Source organism: Pseudophryne corroboree, chromosome 6 (genome assembly GCF_028390025.1).
Source record: "Pseudophryne corroboree isolate aPseCor3 chromosome 6, aPseCor3.hap2, whole genome shotgun sequence".
NCBI classification, from domain to species: Eukaryota; Metazoa; Chordata; class Amphibia; order Anura; family Myobatrachidae; genus Pseudophryne; species Pseudophryne corroboree.
In genome coordinates, this window is record NC_086449.1 from 687,513,994 (window position 1) to 687,531,453 (window position 17,460).

The 17,460-nt window shown below is 35.7% G+C and overlaps 4 pseudogenes; all 4 read right to left on the bottom strand.

The window, feature by feature from the left end:
- Positions 1–2,294: 2,294 nt before the first annotated feature.
- LOC134939197 (5S ribosomal RNA) lies at positions 2,295–2,413 on the bottom strand (annotated as a pseudogene).
- Positions 2,414–6,541: 4,128 nt separating this feature from the next.
- On the bottom strand, positions 6,542–6,660 carry LOC134939198 (5S ribosomal RNA; annotated as a pseudogene).
- Positions 6,661–10,780: 4,120 nt separating this feature from the next.
- Positions 10,781–10,899, bottom strand: LOC134937245 (5S ribosomal RNA; annotated as a pseudogene).
- Positions 10,900–15,019: 4,120 nt separating this feature from the next.
- Positions 15,020–15,138, bottom strand: LOC134937246 (5S ribosomal RNA; annotated as a pseudogene).
- Between the last annotated feature and the right edge of the window lie 2,322 nt (positions 15,139–17,460).

Here is a 17,460-nt window from a genome sequence, read left to right on the forward strand (position 1 = left end):
AATTTCCTCTTCTTCTGTGTAGCATCTTTTTAGTGGTGATGCAGGTCTGTAATTTTCTTTCAGTGTATTCCTCATTATTTCTTTTGGCCTTGTTCCTAATCATTGGGGTAAAAAAACTTGGTCGGTATGTGATCCCAATCTCTGTAGGGCTGTGAATCTGTTTGATGTTCCTGTGTTTGAGGATGGAGTTGTCAAATCTGAATTCTGTCATGGTTTTCCTTTTATGGGTACTGTTTTCCAATATGATTTAACTGTTCTGTCATTTGGTTGTCCTGTTGCTCCAAATCTACTCCAATTCTTGATTCGTCCTTGTTCATAATCGTATTTGTCCCTGAGAAAATTTTTCTTTTTGCCTTTAGTGACCTCTTCTTCAATGCGTTCTAGTTTTTTGATGAGGACTTTCTCATTGATGTTGTAATCTTCTTTGCCTTTAAATGGTTCCAGTTCTGCCTCTTTGTTTTTGATACTGTTCTCCAATTCTGATAGACATTTTTTCTTCTCCTCAACTAGGAGTTTCATCAGAACAATAGAACAATTGTGCAACACTTTATCCCATTTTTCTAAAAAGGTTGTATCAAAATTGCCAAATGTGGGTTGTTTGGAAATTCTCAGAACTCTTGGTATTTTATCAACTGATATATAGTGTTCTAGGCCCTTTATATCCCACCACATTTTTACTTCTTTAGTAAGGAGTCTCTCTATTCCCCAGAACAAATCATCTAAGTCGCAAGGTGGGAGGGGTTCACTATTAGGTATTTTCTCATTATATGTTTTTTTGACACCAATCAATTCTCTTTGTTGTTCAATCTGAATTTCTTAATGTAATTAAAATGCTAAATTATTTCCCAGGCTACAGTAGTTATTGTTACCAATAAAAATCACAAAAAAAGCAGAAAAAACTGTCCAACAAATGAAAATTAAGATAAAGACTCTGCAACCCAACATATATGGCTGTTCTGCTTTGACACTCCCGATATATAGGGTGTCTGCTGATCCCCCAAGTAATATTGGGATGGCAAATCCCTAAATTAATTGAATTTAGGAAGGAAAAGGATGGGGGTAGCGACCGCTGGTGTCTATAAATAAATAAAAAATACTTAAAACAATTAAAACATTTATTAAGAATTCACAATCTTTTTCTAAACATGGGATACAAGGTAATTTCACATATATAAAAAAATGACATAAAGTGCAAAAAGTTAAAGTGCTTATCTGAGTCAGAGGTCAAATGCTGCCCCATCATACAGACTTCATCAAGTAGTAAAGGCAGAGTGGGACTGGGCTCATATTTATACCTGCACTGCTCTTAACTCAGTTATGACATCATATCCTGTATAATAAAGGTCTATTTTACTATGTAATAAACTTCAAATATAAATATAACTTCCTCCCTGTGGGCAGATGCTATAGCAAACCACATGAAAAACGAGAGTTTTGGAGCTTAAAATAATGTACAGAACATCTTTAAAAGTTAAGTTTCTGTGTATTGGTGGCACTTTCGCCACACTTCTGGTGTCCGGGTGCATTGAAAGTCCGGAGCACGTCACTTCTGCCCCACTTCCGGAACGTTGCCATGCATGTGCATGCCTTCTCTTATGGTCTCAGTCAAAGTAGAGCCTTAGCTTCTGCTGTGTATATGTCTCCTGATGTGGTGGCCATCTTTCATTAGGTGTCTCTATATGGTTTATGGTGGCGGCCATTTTCTAGTAGCTTGTGTCACTCATGATATAGGACCTTTTCACATGTCCAGGGGCCATTTCCATTGTGGTTAGTGGGAAAAGGAAAACACATTGTAAATTCTCATATACAGAAGTGCTAATATTGCAATCGCTATGATTAATATTAGTAACATTTTGCCAAAAACCATGTATAGGTCTATTTAGAAAAATGTAAATACTGGTAATTGAATGTAGAGATATGTAAAAATAAGTGTATAAATAAACATGCATGGAAAAATATCTATATAAAAATATAAATATATAAATATATAAAGAAATATACATAAAAATATTTAAAAATGTATACAAATATATAAAGATAAAAGAAAATGGAGATTTAAAGAGGATTGTGATAGTGCCATGACAATTAACATTTTTAATATATCAGTGATATTAAATATTAAAGTCAATACGTGCACTATTGTATAGCATTTGTTGTAATGGTGCTTTTATGTATTAAAGTGAATATGTGCACTATTGTATAGCTTTGTCATAATGGTGCTTCTATGTGTATTGATATATTAATTATTTGTGTTATCTAGTATGCACAGACAGCATATTCGGTATTACGAGTTTAGTTTACAGCACCTGATCTTCCCAGGTGGTCTCCCTTGCTGGTACTGATCAGGCCCAACACTGCTTTGCTTCCAAGTTCGGTCGAGATTGTGCCTTTCCAGTGTGGTTTGACTGTAGAATATTTTCTTTTTTAACCATGCCTGTGTTGCCCGCCACAGTGAACTAAGTGGTGGTTAATTGACCATAACAGTGTCAATGAATACCAATACAGTGATATAGTGCAGGATGTGAACATGAGTGGGTGGTGGTGGTAGGGAAAGTGGGGTAGGATATGCGGGGTGTAAAATGGGGAATACTGTTCGCTCTTCAGTGTCATGTTCTTTCATTTAAATGGAGCAATTTCGTAGTTCTCATTAAACCCCATCGGGTGTAGAATCCGTAACTGGAATATCCAGAACATCTCTCTTCATGAAAGTTTATTGGCTAAGTCGCCTCCTCTTTCTCCCAGTTTGACCAATTTGATGGCTTTAAAAGTTAGTGATTCCGGATTAGACTTGTGTGTTATGTTAAAATGTTTTGAGACAGCATGAGATTCCACCTTGTTCTGTATGTTTCGGATATGTTCTTGTATCCTCATTTTCAATGGTCTTTTCATTTTTCCGACATATTGCTTTCCACGGTCTCATTCCAACAAATATATGACAGATTGGGTGTTACAATTGATAAAGTCTTTAATTTTATACTCCTTTTTTTCTGAGTCCGTGAAGGTCTTCCTAACCAGATGTAGGAACTTGCATATGTTGCATCTTCTACATTGGTGTGATCCTGTGCATTTAGGTAGTAAACGACTCTCCTCTTGTGCATTAGTTAACATACTTGGGGCCAAAATGTCCTTTAGATTCTGTGATTTTCTGAAAATAATTTCAGGGCGTGGAGGTAAAAGTTCTTTGAGAATCAGGTCCATTAGTAAAATTCCCCAATGGTCATTTAGTGAATTGCCAATGGACGCCTCTTGCCGGTTGTATGTTGTAATGAAAGCCGTACAATCTTTTTATTTTCTCTATGTTTATATTCCAGCAGTTTTGATCTTTCCAAAGTTTTGGCTTTAGTCACCCACATGTACGTGTCTTTCCATTCAAGGTCTTTCAATACGTTTAATACAGATATGGTATCTTTTAAATAAGATGGTAATTATTTCACATAGGTTTTTAGAAAAACATCAGCATATTTAGATAGATTCGAGGTAAGTCAGTCAATACCTGCCACTATTGGTCTTCCTGGTGGGTTGGACTGATTTTTGTGAATTTTTGGCAGAAAGTAAAATATAGGGGTAGTGGGGTCTAATCTCATTAAATATTGAAATTCACTTTTAGTGATAGTGTCTGTACATAAAGCGTGTAATAATAGTATTTATAATTCTTCAACAAATGCATCTTTCAGATCGCCTATTAATTTTTCGTATGAGGTTTCATTCCCCAATAATCTTAAGGCTTCTTTGGTGTATTTGTCGCGATCCATTATGACCCCTTATGACCCCTTATGACCCCTTTGTCAGCTTGTTTTAAGAATATGCCGTTGTTCTTTTGTAGGTTTTTAAGTGCTTCACTTTCTTGGTTTGTGATGTTCTTCTCCTTTATTTTCTCCGGTTAGGTTTCACAAAGGTCCAGTCAGTTCATAACAGACTTTAAGGTTGCTCCCTTTGGAATCTAACGGGTAGTATTTTGATACCAGTTTCAGACCTGATTTCGACTGATTCTCATAATTGCTGATGATGGCATCTTCCTTCCTAAGAAAATGTCTTTTGAGAGTTAATTTCCTTACAAATGTATTTAAGTCAATGAATGTTTCAAATTTGTTAAGACCTCCCATGGGAGCAAAAGTGAGGACCTTGTTGAGTAAGGATACCTCTGATTTCATCAATATATGTTTTGATAGAATGAATATCCCTTTTTCTCTTAGATCCGTTGTTAGTGTTCTTTTCTTGATCTCTCTCCCTCCTGCTGCCCCAATTTCCTCTTCTTCTGTGTAGCATCTTTTTAGTGGTGATGCTGGTCTGTAATTTTCTTTCAGTGTATTCCTCATTATTTCTTTTGGCCTTGTTCCTAATCATTGGGGTAAAAAAACTTGGTCGGTATGTGATCCCAATCTCTGTAGGGCTGTGAATCTGTTTGATGTTCCTGTGTTTGAGGATGGAGTTGTCAAATCTGAATTCTGTCATGGTTTTCCTTTTATGGGTACTGTTTTCCAATATGATTTAACTGTTCTGTCATTTGGTTGTCCTGTTGCTCCAAATCTACTCCAATTCTTGATTCGTCCTTGTTCATAATCGTATTTGTCCCTGAGAAAATTTTTCTCTTTGCCTTTAGTGACATCTTCTTCAATGCGTTCTAGTTTTTTGATGAGGACTTTCTCATTGATGTTGTAATCTTCTTTGCCTTTAAATGGTTCCAGTTCTGCCTCTTTGTTTTTGATACTGTTCTCCAATTCTGATAGACATTTTTTCTTCTCCTCAAATAGGAGTTTCATCAGATCAATAGAACAATTGTGCAACACTTTATCCCATTTTTCTAAAAAGCTTGTATCAAAATTGCCAAATGTGAGTTGTTTGGAAATTCTCAGACCTCTTGGTATTTTATCAACTGATATATAGTGTTCTAGGCCCTTTATATCCCACCACATTTTTACTTCTTTAGTAAGGAGTCTCTCTATTCCCCAGAACAAATCATCTAAGTTGCAAGGTGGGAGGGGTTCACTATTAGGTATTTTCTCATTATATGTTTTTTTGACACCAATCAATTCTCTTTGTTGTTCAATCTGAATTTCTTAATGTAATTAAAATGCTAAATTATTTCCCAGGCTACAGTAGTCATTGTTACCAATAAAAATCACAAAAAAAGCAGAAAAAACTGTCCAACAAATGAAAATTAAGATAAAGACTCTGCAACCCAACATATATGGCTGTTCTGCTTTGACACTCCCGATATATAGGGTGTCTGCTGATCCCCCAAGTAATATTGGGATGGCAAATCCCTAAATTAATTGAATTTAGGAAGGAAAAGGATGGGGGTAGCGACCGCTGGTGTCTATAAATAAATAAAAAATACTTAAAACAATTAAAACATTTATTAAGAATTCACAATCTTTTTCTAAACATGGGATACAAGGTAATTTCACATATATAAAAAAATGACATAAAGTGCAAAAAGTTAAAGTGCTTATCTGAGTCACAGGTCAAATGCTGCCCCATCATACAGACTTCATCAAGTAGTAAAGGCAGAGTGGGACTGGGCTCATATTTATACCTGCACTGCTCTTAACTCAGTTATGACATCATATCCTGTTTAATAAAGGTCTATTTTACTATGTAATAAACTTCAAATATAAATATAACTTCCTCCCTGTGGGCAGATGCTATAGCAAACCACATGAAAAACAAGAGTTTTGGAGCTTAAAATAATGTACAGAACATCTTTAAATTTTCAGTTTCTGTGTATTGGTGGCACTTTCGCCACACTTCTGGTCTCCGGGTGCATTGAAAGTCCGGAGCACGTCACTTCTGCCCCACTTCCAGAATGTTGCCATGCATGTGCATGCCTTCTCTTATGGTCTCAGTCAAAGTAGAGCCTTAGCTTCTGCTGTGTATATGTCTCCTGATGTGGTGGGCATCTTTCATTAGGTTTCTCTATATGGTTTATGGTGGCGCCCATTTTCTAGTAGCTTGTGGCACTCATGATATAGGACCTTTTCACATGTCCAGGGGCCATTTCCATTGTGGTTAGTGGGAAAAGGAAAACACATGGTAAATTCTCATATACAGAAGGGCTAATATTGCAATCGCTATGATTAATATTAGTAACATTTTGTCAAAAACCATGTATAGGTCTATTTAGAAAAATGTAAATACTGGTAATTGAATGTAGAGATATGTAAAAATAAGTGTATAAATAAACATGCATGGAAAAATATCTATATAAAAATATAAATATAAATATATAAATATATAAAGAAATATATATAAAAATATTTAAAAATGTATACAAATATATAAAGATAAAAGAAAATGGAGATTTAAAGAGGATTGTGATAGTGCCATGACAATTAACATTTTTAATATATCAGTGATATTAAATATTAAAGTCAATACGTGCACTATTGTATAGCATTTGTTGTAATGGTGCTTTTATGTATTAAAGTGAATATGTGCACTATTGTATAGCTTTGTCATAATGGTGCTTCTATGTGTATTGATATATTAATTATTTGTGTTATCTAGTATGCACAGACAGCATATTCGGTATTACGAGTTTAGTTTACAGCACCTGATCTTCCCAGGTGGTCTCCCTTGCTGGTACTGATCAGGCCCAACACTGCTTTGCTTCCAAGTTCGGTCGAGATTGTGCCTTTCCAGTGTGGTTTGACTGTAGAATATTTTCTTTTTTAACCATGCCTGTGTTGCCCGCTACAGTGAACTAAGTGGTGGTTAATTGACCATAACAGTGTCAATGACTACCAATACAGTGATATAGTGCAGGATGTGAACATGAGTGGGTGGTGGTGGTAGGGAAAGTGGGGTAGGATATGTGGGGTGGAAAATGGGGAATACTGTTTGCTCTTCAGTGTGATGTTCTTTCATAAAAACGGAGCAATTTCGTAGTTCTCATTAAACCCCATCGGGTGTAGAATCCGTAACTGGAATATCCAGAACATCTCTCTTCATGAAAGTTTATTGGCTAAGTCGCCTCCTCTTTCTCCCAGTTTGACCAATTTGATGGCTTTAAAAGTTAGTGATTCCGGATTAGACTTGTGTGTTATGTTAAAATGTTTTGAGACAGCATGAGATTCCACCTTGTTCTGTATGTTTCGGATATGTTCTTGTATCCTCATTTTCAATGGTCTTTTCATTTTTCCGACATATTGCTTTCCACAGTCTCATTCCAACAAATATATGACAGATTGGGTGTTACAATTGATAAAGTCTTTAATTTTATACTCCTTTTTTATTGAGTCCGTGAAGGTCTTCCTAACCAGATGTAGGAACTTGCATATGTTGCATCTTCTACATTGGTGTGATCCTGTGCATTTAGGTAGTAAACGACTCTCCTCTTGTGCATTAGTTAACATACTTGGGGCCAAAATGTCCTTTAGATTCTGTGATTTTCTGAAAATAATTTCAGGGCGTGGAGGTAAAAGTTCTTTGAGAATCAGGTCCATTAGTAAAATTCCCCAATGGTCATTGAGTGAATTGCCAATGGACGCCTCTTGCCGGTTGTATGTTGTAATGAACGCCGTACAATCTTTTTATTTTCTCTATGTTTATATTCCAGCAGTTTTGATCTTTCCAAAGTTTTGGCTTTAGTCACCCACATGTACGTGTCTTTCCATTCAAGGCCTTTCAATACGTTTAATACAGATATGGTATCTTTTAAATAAGATGGTAATTATTTCACATAGGTTTTTAGAAAAACATCGGCATATTCAGATAGATTTGAGGTAAATCAGTCAATACCTGCCACTATTGGTCTTCCTGGTGGGTTGGACTGATTTTTGTGAATTTTTGGCAGAAAGTGAAATATAGGGGTAGTGGGGTCTAATCTCATTAAATATTGAAATTAACTTTTAGTGATAGTGTCTGTACATAAACCATGTAATAATAGTATGCGTAATTCTTCAACAAATGCATCTTTCAGATCACCTATTAATTTTTCGTATGAGGTTTCATTCCCCAATAATCTTAAGGTTTCTTTGGTGTATTTGTTGCGTACCATTATGACCCCTTATGACCCCTTATGACCCCTTTGTCAGCTTGTTTTAAGAATATGCCGTTGTTCTTTTGTAAGTTTTTAAGTGCTTCACTTTCTTGGTTTGTGATGTTCTTCTCCTTTATTTTCTCCTGTTAGGTTTCACAAAGGTCCAGTCAATTCATAACAGATTTTAAGATTGCTCCCTTTGGAATCTAACGGGTAGTATTTTGATACCAGTTTCTGACCTGATTTCGACTGATTCTCATAATTGCTGATGATGGCATCTTCCTTCGTAAGAAAATGTCTTTTGATAGTTAATTTCCTTACAAATGTATTTAAGTCAATGAATATTTCAAATTTGTTAAGACCTCCCATGGGAGCAAAAGTGAGGCCCTTGTTGAGTAAGGATACCTCTGATTTTATCAATATATGTTTTGATAGAATGAATATCCCTTTTTCTCTTAGATCCGTTGTTAGTGTTCTTTTCTTGATCTCTCTCCCTCCTGCTGCCCCAATTTCCTCTTCTTCTGTGTAGCATCTTTTTAGTGGTGATGCTGGTCTGTAATCTTCTTTCAGTGTATTCCTCATTATTTCTTTTGGGCTTGTTCCTAATCATTGGGGTAAAAAAACTTGGTCGGTATGTGATCCCAATCTCTGTAGGGCTGTGAATCTGTTTGATGTTCCTGTGTTTGAGGATGGAGTTGTCAAATCTGAATTCTGTCTTGGTTTTCCTTTCATGGGTACTGTTTTCCAATATGATTTAACTGTTCTGTCGTTTGGTTGTCCTGTTGCTCCAAATCTACTCCAATTCTTGATTCGTCCTTGTTCATAATCGTATTTGTCCCTGAGAAAATTTTTCTCTTTGCCTTTAGTGACCTCTTCTTCAATGTGTTCTAGTTTTTTGATGAGGACTTTCTCATTGATGTTGTAATCTTCTTTGCCTTTAAATGGTTCCAGTTCTGCCTCTTTGTTTTTGATACTGTTCTCCAATTCTGATAGACATTTTTTCTTCTCCTCAACTAGGAGTTTCATCAGATCAATAGAACAATTGTGCAACACTTTATCCCATTTTTCTAAAAAGGTTGTATCAAGATTGCCAAATGTGGGTTGTTTGAAAATTCTCAGACCCCTTGGTATTTTATCAACTGATATATAGTGTTCTAGGCCCTTTATATCCCACCACATTTTTACTTCTTTAGTGAGGAGTCTCTCTATTCCCCAGAACAAATAATCTAAGTCGCAAGATGGGAGGGGTTCACTATTAGGTTTTTCTCATTATATATTTTTTTTGACACCAATCAATTCTCTTTGTTGTTCAATCTGAATTTCTTAACGTAATTATAATGCTAAAATATTTCCCATGCTACAGTAATTATTGTTACCAATAAAAATCACAAAAAAAAATGGAAAAAACTGTCCAACAAATTAAAATTAAGATAAAGACTCTGCAACCCAACATATATGGCTGTTCTGCTTTGACACTCCCGATATATAGGGTGTCTGTTGATCCCCCAAGTAATATTGGGATGGTAAATCCCTAAATTAATTGAATTTAGGAAGGAAAAGGATGGGGGTAGCGACCGCTGGTGTCTATAAATAAATAAAAAATACTTAAAACAATTAAAACATTTATTAAGAATTCACAATCTTTTTCTAAAAATGGGATACAAGGTAATTTCACATATATAAAAAATGACATAAAGTGCAAAAAGTTAAAGTGCTTATCTGAGTCAGAGGTCAAATGCTGCCCCATCATACAGACTTCATCAAGTAGTAAAGGCAGAGTGGGACTGGGCTCATATTTATACCTGCACTGCTCTTAACTCAGTTATGACATCATATCCTGTTTAATAAAGGTCTATTTTACTATGTAATAAACTTCAAATATAAATATAACTTCCTCCCTGTGGGCAAATGCTATAGCAAACCACATGAAAAATGAGAGTTTTGGAGCTTAAAATAATGTACAGAACATCTTTAAAAGTTCAGTTTCTGTGTATTGGTGGCATTTTCGCCACACTTCTGGTGTCCGGGTGCATTGAAAGTCCGGAGCACGTCACTTCTGCACCACTTCCAGAACGTTGCCATGCATGTGCATGCCTTCTCTTATGGTCTCAGTCAAAGTAGAGCCTTAGCTTCTGCTGTGTATATGTCTCCTGATGTGGTGGCCATCTTTCATTAGGTTTCTCTATATGGTTTATGGTGGCGGCCATTTTCTAGTAGCTTGTGGCACTCATGATATAGGACCTTTTCACATGTCCATGGGTTATTTCCATTGTGGTTAGTGGGAAAAGGAAAACACATTGTTTATTCTCATATACAGAAGTGATAATATTGCAATCGCTATAATTAATATTAGTAACATTTTGTCAAAAACCATGTATAGGTCTATTTAGAAAAATGTAAATACTGGTAATTGAATGTAGAGATATGTAAAAATAAGTGTATAAATAAACATGCATGGAAAAATATCTATATAAAAATATAAATATAAATATATAAAGAAATATATATAAAAATATTAAAAAATGTATACAAATATATAAAGATAAAAGAAAATGGAGATTTAAAGAGGATTGTGATAGTGCCATGACAATTAACATTTTTAATGTATCAGTGATATTAAATATTAAAGTCAATACGTGCACTATTGTATAGCATTTGTTGTAATGGTGCTTTTATGTATTAAAGTGAATATGTGCACTATTGTATAGCTTTGTCATAATGGTGCTTCTTTGTGTATTGATATATTAATTATTTGTGTTATCTAGTATGCACAGACAGCATATTCGGTATTACGAGTTTAGTTTACAGCACCTGATCTTCCCAGGTGGTCTCCTTTGCTGGTACTGATCCGGCCCAACACTGCTTTGCTTCCAAGTTCGGTCGAGATTGTGCCTTTCCAGTGTGGTTTGACTGTAGAATATTTTATTTTTTAACCATGCCTGTGTTGCCCGCTACAGTAAACTAAGTGGTGGTTAATTGACCATAACAGTGTCAATGACTACCAATACAGTGATATAGTGCAGGGTGTGAACATGAGTGGGTGGTGGTGGTAGGGAAAGTGGGGTAGGATATGTGGGGTGGAAAATGGGGAATACTGTTTGCTCTTCAGTGTGATGTGCTTTCATAAAAACAGAGCAATTTTGTAGTTCTCATTAAACCCCATCGGGTGTAGAGTCCGTAACTGGAATATCCAGAACATCGCTCTTCATGAAAGTTTATTGGCTAAGTCGCCTCCTCTTTCTCCCAGTTTGACCAATTTGATGGCTTTAAAAGTTAGTGATTCCGGATTAGACTTGTGTGTTATGTTAAAATGTTTTGAGACAGCATGAGATTCCACATTGTTCTGTATGTTTCGGATATGTTCTTGTATCCTCATTTTCAATGGTCTTTTCGTTTTTCCGACATATTGCTTTCCACAGTCTCATTCCAACAAATATATGACAGATTCGGTGTTACAATTGATAAAGTCTTTAATTTTATACTCCTTTTTTTCTGAGTCCGTGAAGGTCTTCCTAACCAGATGTAGGAACTTGCATATGTTGCATCTGCCACATTTGTGTGATCCTGTGCATTTAGGTAGTAAACGACTCTCCTCTTGTGCATTAGTTAACATACTTGGGGCCAAAATGTCCTTTAGATTCCGTGATTTTCTGAAAATAATTTCAGGGCATGGAGGTAAAAGTTCTTTGAGAATCGGGTCCATTAGTAAAATTCCCCGATGGTCATTGAGTGAATTGCCAATGGACGCCTCTTGCCGGTTGTATGTTGTAATGAACGCCATACAATCTTTTTATTTTCTCTATGTTTATATTCCAGCAGTTTTGATCTTTCCAAAGTTTTGGCTTTAGTCACCCACATGTACGTGTCTTTCCATTCAAGGTCTTTTAATACGTTTAATACAGATATGGTATCTTTTAAATAAGATGGTAATTATTTCACATAGGTTTTTAGAAAAACATCGGCATATTCAGATAGATTCGAGGTAAGTCAGTCAATACCTGCCACTACTGGTCTTCCTGGTGGGTTGGACTGATTTTTGTGAATTTTTGGCAGAAAGTGAAATATAGGGGTAGTGGGGTCTAATCTCATTAAATATTGAAATTAACTTTTAGTGATAGTGTCTGTACATAAACCGTGTAATAATAGTATTCGTAATTCTTCAACAAATGCATCTTTCAGATCGCCTATTAATTTTTCGTATAAGGTTTCATTCCCCAATAATCTTAAGGTTTCTTTGGTGTATTTGTTGCGATCCATTATGACCCCTTATGACCCCTTATGACCCCTTTGTCAGCTTGTTTTAAGAATATGCCGTTGTTCTTTTGTAAGTTTTTAAGTGCTTCACTTTCTTGGTTTGTGATGTTCTTCTCCTTTATTTTCTCCTGTTAGGTTTCACAAAGGTCCAGTCAATTCATAACAGATTTTAAGATTGCTCCCTTTGGAATCTAACGGGTAGTATTTTGATACCAGTTTCTGACCTGATTTCGACTGATTCTCATAATTGCTGATGATGGCATCTTCCTTCGTAAGAAAATGTCTTTTGATAGTTAATTTCCTTACAAATGTATTTAAGTCAATGAATATTTCAAATTTGTTAAGACCTCCCATGGGAGCAAAAGTGAGGCCCTTGTTGAGTAAGGATACCTCTGATTTTATCAATATATGTTTTGATAGAATGAATATCCCTTTTTCTCTTAGATCCGTTGTTAGTGTTCTTTTCTTGATCTCTCTCCCTCCTGCTGCCCCAATTTCCTCTTCTTCTGTGTAGCATCTTTTTAGTGGTGATGCTGGTCTGTAATCTTCTTTCAGTGTATTCCTCATTATTTCTTTTGGGCTTGTTCCTAATCATTGGGGTAAAAAAACTTGGTCGGTATGTGATCCCAATCTCTGTAGGGCTGTGAATCTGTTTGATGTTCCTGTGTTTGAGGATGGAGTTGTCAAATCTGAATTCTGTCTTGGTTTTCCTTTCATGGGTACTGTTTTCCAATATGATTTAACTGTTCTGTCGTTTGGTTGTCCTGTTGCTCCAAATCTACTCCAATTCTTGATTCGTCCTTGTTCATAATCGTATTTGTCCCTGAGAAAATTTTTCTCTTTGCCTTTAGTGACCTCTTCTTCAATGTGTTCTAGTTTTTTGATGAGGACTTTCTCATTGATGTTGTAATCTTCTTTGCCTTTAAATGGTTCCAGTTCTGCCTCTTTGTTTTTGATACTGTTCTCCAATTCTGATAGACATTTTTTCTTCTCCTCAACTAGGAGTTTCATCAGATCAATAGAACAATTGTGCAACACTTTATCCCATTTTTCTAAAAAGGTTGTATCAAGATTGCCAAATGTGGGTTGTTTGAAAATTCTCAGACCCCTTGGTATTTTATCAACTGATATATAGTGTTCTAGGCCCTTTATATCCCACCACATTTTTACTTCTTTAGTGAGGAGTCTCTCTATTCCCCAGAACAAATAATCTAAGTCGCAAGATGGGAGGGGTTCACTATTAGGTTTTTCTCATTATATATTTTTTTTGACACCAATCAATTCTCTTTGTTGTTCAATCTGAATTTCTTAACGTAATTATAATGCTAAAATATTTCCCATGCTACAGTAATTATTGTTACCAATAAAAATCACAAAAAAAAATGGAAAAAACTGTCCAACAAATTAAAATTAAGATAAAGACTCTGCAACCCAACATATATGGCTGTTCTGCTTTGACACTCCCGATATATAGGGTGTCTGTTGATCCCCCAAGTAATATTGGGATGGTAAATCCCTAAATTAATTGAATTTAGGAAGGAAAAGGATGGGGGTAGCGACCGCTGGTGTCTATAAATAAATAAAAAATACTTAAAACAATTAAAACATTTATTAAGAATTCACAATCTTTTTCTAAAAATGGGATACAAGGTAATTTCACATATATAAAAAATGACATAAAGTGCAAAAAGTTAAAGTGCTTATCTGAGTCAGAGGTCAAATGCTGCCCCATCATACAGACTTCATCAAGTAGTAAAGGCAGAGTGGGACTGGGCTCATATTTATACCTGCACTGCTCTTAACTCAGTTATGACATCATATCCTGTTTAATAAAGGTCTATTTTACTATGTAATAAACTTCAAATATAAATATAACTTCCTCCCTGTGGGCAAATGCTATAGCAAACCACATGAAAAATGAGAGTTTTGGAGCTTAAAATAATGTACAGAACATCTTTAAAAGTTCAGTTTCTGTGTATTGGTGGCATTTTCGCCACACTTCTGGTGTCCGGGTGCATTGAAAGTCCGGAGCACGTCACTTCTGCACCACTTCCAGAACGTTGCCATGCATGTGCATGCCTTCTCTTATGGTCTCAGTCAAAGTAGAGCCTTAGCTTCTGCTGTGTATATGTCTCCTGATGTGGTGGCCATCTTTCATTAGGTTTCTCTATATGGTTTATGGTGGCGGCCATTTTCTAGTAGCTTGTGGCACTCATGATATAGGACCTTTTCACATGTCCATGGGTTATTTCCATTGTGGTTAGTGGGAAAAGGAAAACACATTGTTTATTCTCATATACAGAAGTGATAATATTGCAATCGCTATAATTAATATTAGTAACATTTTGTCAAAAACCATGTATAGGTCTATTTAGAAAAATGTAAATACTGGTAATTGAATGTAGAGATATGTAAAAATAAGTGTATAAATAAACATGCATGGAAAAATATCTATATAAAAATATAAATATAAATATATAAAGAAATATATATAAAAATATTAAAAAATGTATACAAATATATAAAGATAAAAGAAAATGGAGATTTAAAGAGGATTGTGATAGTGCCATGACAATTAACATTTTTAATGTATCAGTGATATTAAATATTAAAGTCAATACGTGCACTATTGTATAGCATTTGTTGTAATGGTGCTTTTATGTATTAAAGTGAATATGTGCACTATTGTATAGCTTTGTCATAATGGTGCTTCTTTGTGTATTGATATATTAATTATTTGTGTTATCTAGTATGCACAGACAGCATATTCGGTATTACGAGTTTAGTTTACAGCACCTGATCTTCCCAGGTGGTCTCCTTTGCTGGTACTGATCCGGCCCAACACTGCTTTGCTTCCAAGTTCGGTCGAGATTGTGCCTTTCCAGTGTGGTTTGACTGTAGAATATTTTATTTTTTAACCATGCCTGTGTTGCCCGCTACAGTGAACTAAGTGGTGGTTAATTGACCATAACAGTGTCAATGACTACCAATACAGTGATATAGTGCAGGGTGTGAACATGAGTGGGTGGTGGTGGTAGGGAAAGTGGGGTAGGATATGTGGGGTGGAAAATGGGGAATACTGTTTGCTCTTCAGTGTGATGTGCTTTCATAAAAACAGAGCAATTTTGTAGTTCTCATTAAACCCCATCGGGTGTAGAGTCCGTAACTGGAATATCCAGAACATCGCTCTTCATGAAAGTTTATTGGCTAAGTCGCCTCCTCTTTCTCCCAGTTTGACCAATTTGATGGCTTTAAAAGTTAGTGATTCCGGATTAGACTTGTGTGTTATGTTAAAATGTTTTGAGACAGCATGAGATTCCACATTGTTCTGTATGTTTCGGATATGTTCTTGTATCCTCATTTTCAATGGTCTTTTCGTTTTTCCGACATATTGCTTTCCACAGTCTCATTCCAACAAATATATGACAGATTCGGTGTTACAATTGATAAAGTCTTTAATTTTATACTCCTTTTTTTCTGAGTCCGTGAAGGTCTTCCTAACCAGATGTAGGAACTTGCATATGTTGCATCTGCCACATTTGTGTGATCCTGTGCATTTAGGTAGTAAACGACTCTCCTCTTGTGCATTAGTTAACATACTTGGGGCCAAAATGTCCTTTAGATTCCGTGATTTTCTGAAAATAATTTCAGGGCATGGAGGTAAAAGTTCTTTGAGAATCGGGTCCATTAGTAAAATTCCCCGATGGTCATTGAGTGAATTGCCAATGGACGCCTCTTGCCGGTTGTATGTTGTAATGAACGCCATACAATCTTTTTATTTTCTCTATGTTTATATTCCAGCAGTTTTGATCTTTCCAAAGTTTTGGCTTTAGTCACCCACATGTACGTGTCTTTCCATTCAAGGTCTTTTAATACGTTTAATACAGATATGGTATCTTTTAAATAAGATGGTAATTATTTCACATAGGTTTTTAGAAAAACATCGGCATATTCAGATAGATTCGAGGTAAGTCAGTCAATACCTGCCACTACTGGTCTTCCTGGTGGGTTGGACTGATTTTTGTGAATTTTTGGCAGAAAGTGAAATATAGGGGTAGTGGGGTCTAATCTCATTAAATATTGAAATTAACTTTTAGTGATAGTGTCTGTACATAAACCGTGTAATAATAGTATTCGTAATTCTTCAACAAATGCATCTTTCAGATCGCCTATTAATTTTTCGTATAAGGTTTCATTCCCCAATAATCTTAAGGTTTCTTTGGTGTATTTGTTGCGATCCATTATGACCCCTTATGACCCCTTATGACCCCTTTGTCAGCTTGTTTTAAGAATATGCCGTTGTTCTTTTGTAAGTTTTTAAGTGCTTCACTTTCTTGGTTTGTGATGTTCTTCTCCTTTATTTTCTCCTGTTAGGTTTCACAAAGGTCCAGTCAATTCATAACAGATTTTAAGATTGCTCCCTTTGGAATCTAACGGGTAGTATTTTGATACCAGTTTCTGACCTGATTTCGACTGATTCTCATAATTGCTGATGATGGCATCTTCCTTCGTAAGAAAATGTCTTTTGATAGTTAATTTCCTTACAAATGTATTTAAGTCAATGAATATTTCAAATTTGTTAAGACCTCCCATGGGAGCAAAAGTGAGGCCCTTGTTGAGTAAGGATACCTCTGATTTTATCAATATATGTTTTGATAGAATGAATATCCCTTTTTCTCTTAGATCCGTTGTTAGTGTTCTTTTCTTGATCTCTCTCCCTCCTGCTGCCCCAATTTCCTCTTCTTCTGTGTAGCATCTTTTTAGTGGTGATGCTGGTCTGTAATCTTCTTTCAGTGTATTCCTCATTATTTCTTTTGGGCTTGTTCCTAATCATTGGGGTAAAAAAACTTGGTCGGTATGTGATCCCAATCTCTGTAGGGCTGTGAATCTGTTTGATGTTCCTGTGTTTGAGGATGGAGTTGTCAAATCTGAATTCTGTCTTGGTTTTCCTTTCATGGGTACTGTTTTCCAATATGATTTAACTGTTCTGTCGTTTGGTTGTCCTGTTGCTCCAAATCTACTCCAATTCTTGATTCGTCCTTGTTCATAATCGTATTTGTCCCTGAGAAAATTTTTCTCTTTGCCTTTAGTGACCTCTTCTTCAATGTGTTCTAGTTTTTTGATGAGGACTTTCTCATTGATGTTGTAATCTTCTTTGCCTTTAAATGGTTCCAGTTCTGCCTCTTTGTTTTTGATACTGTTCTCCAATTCTGATAGACATTTTT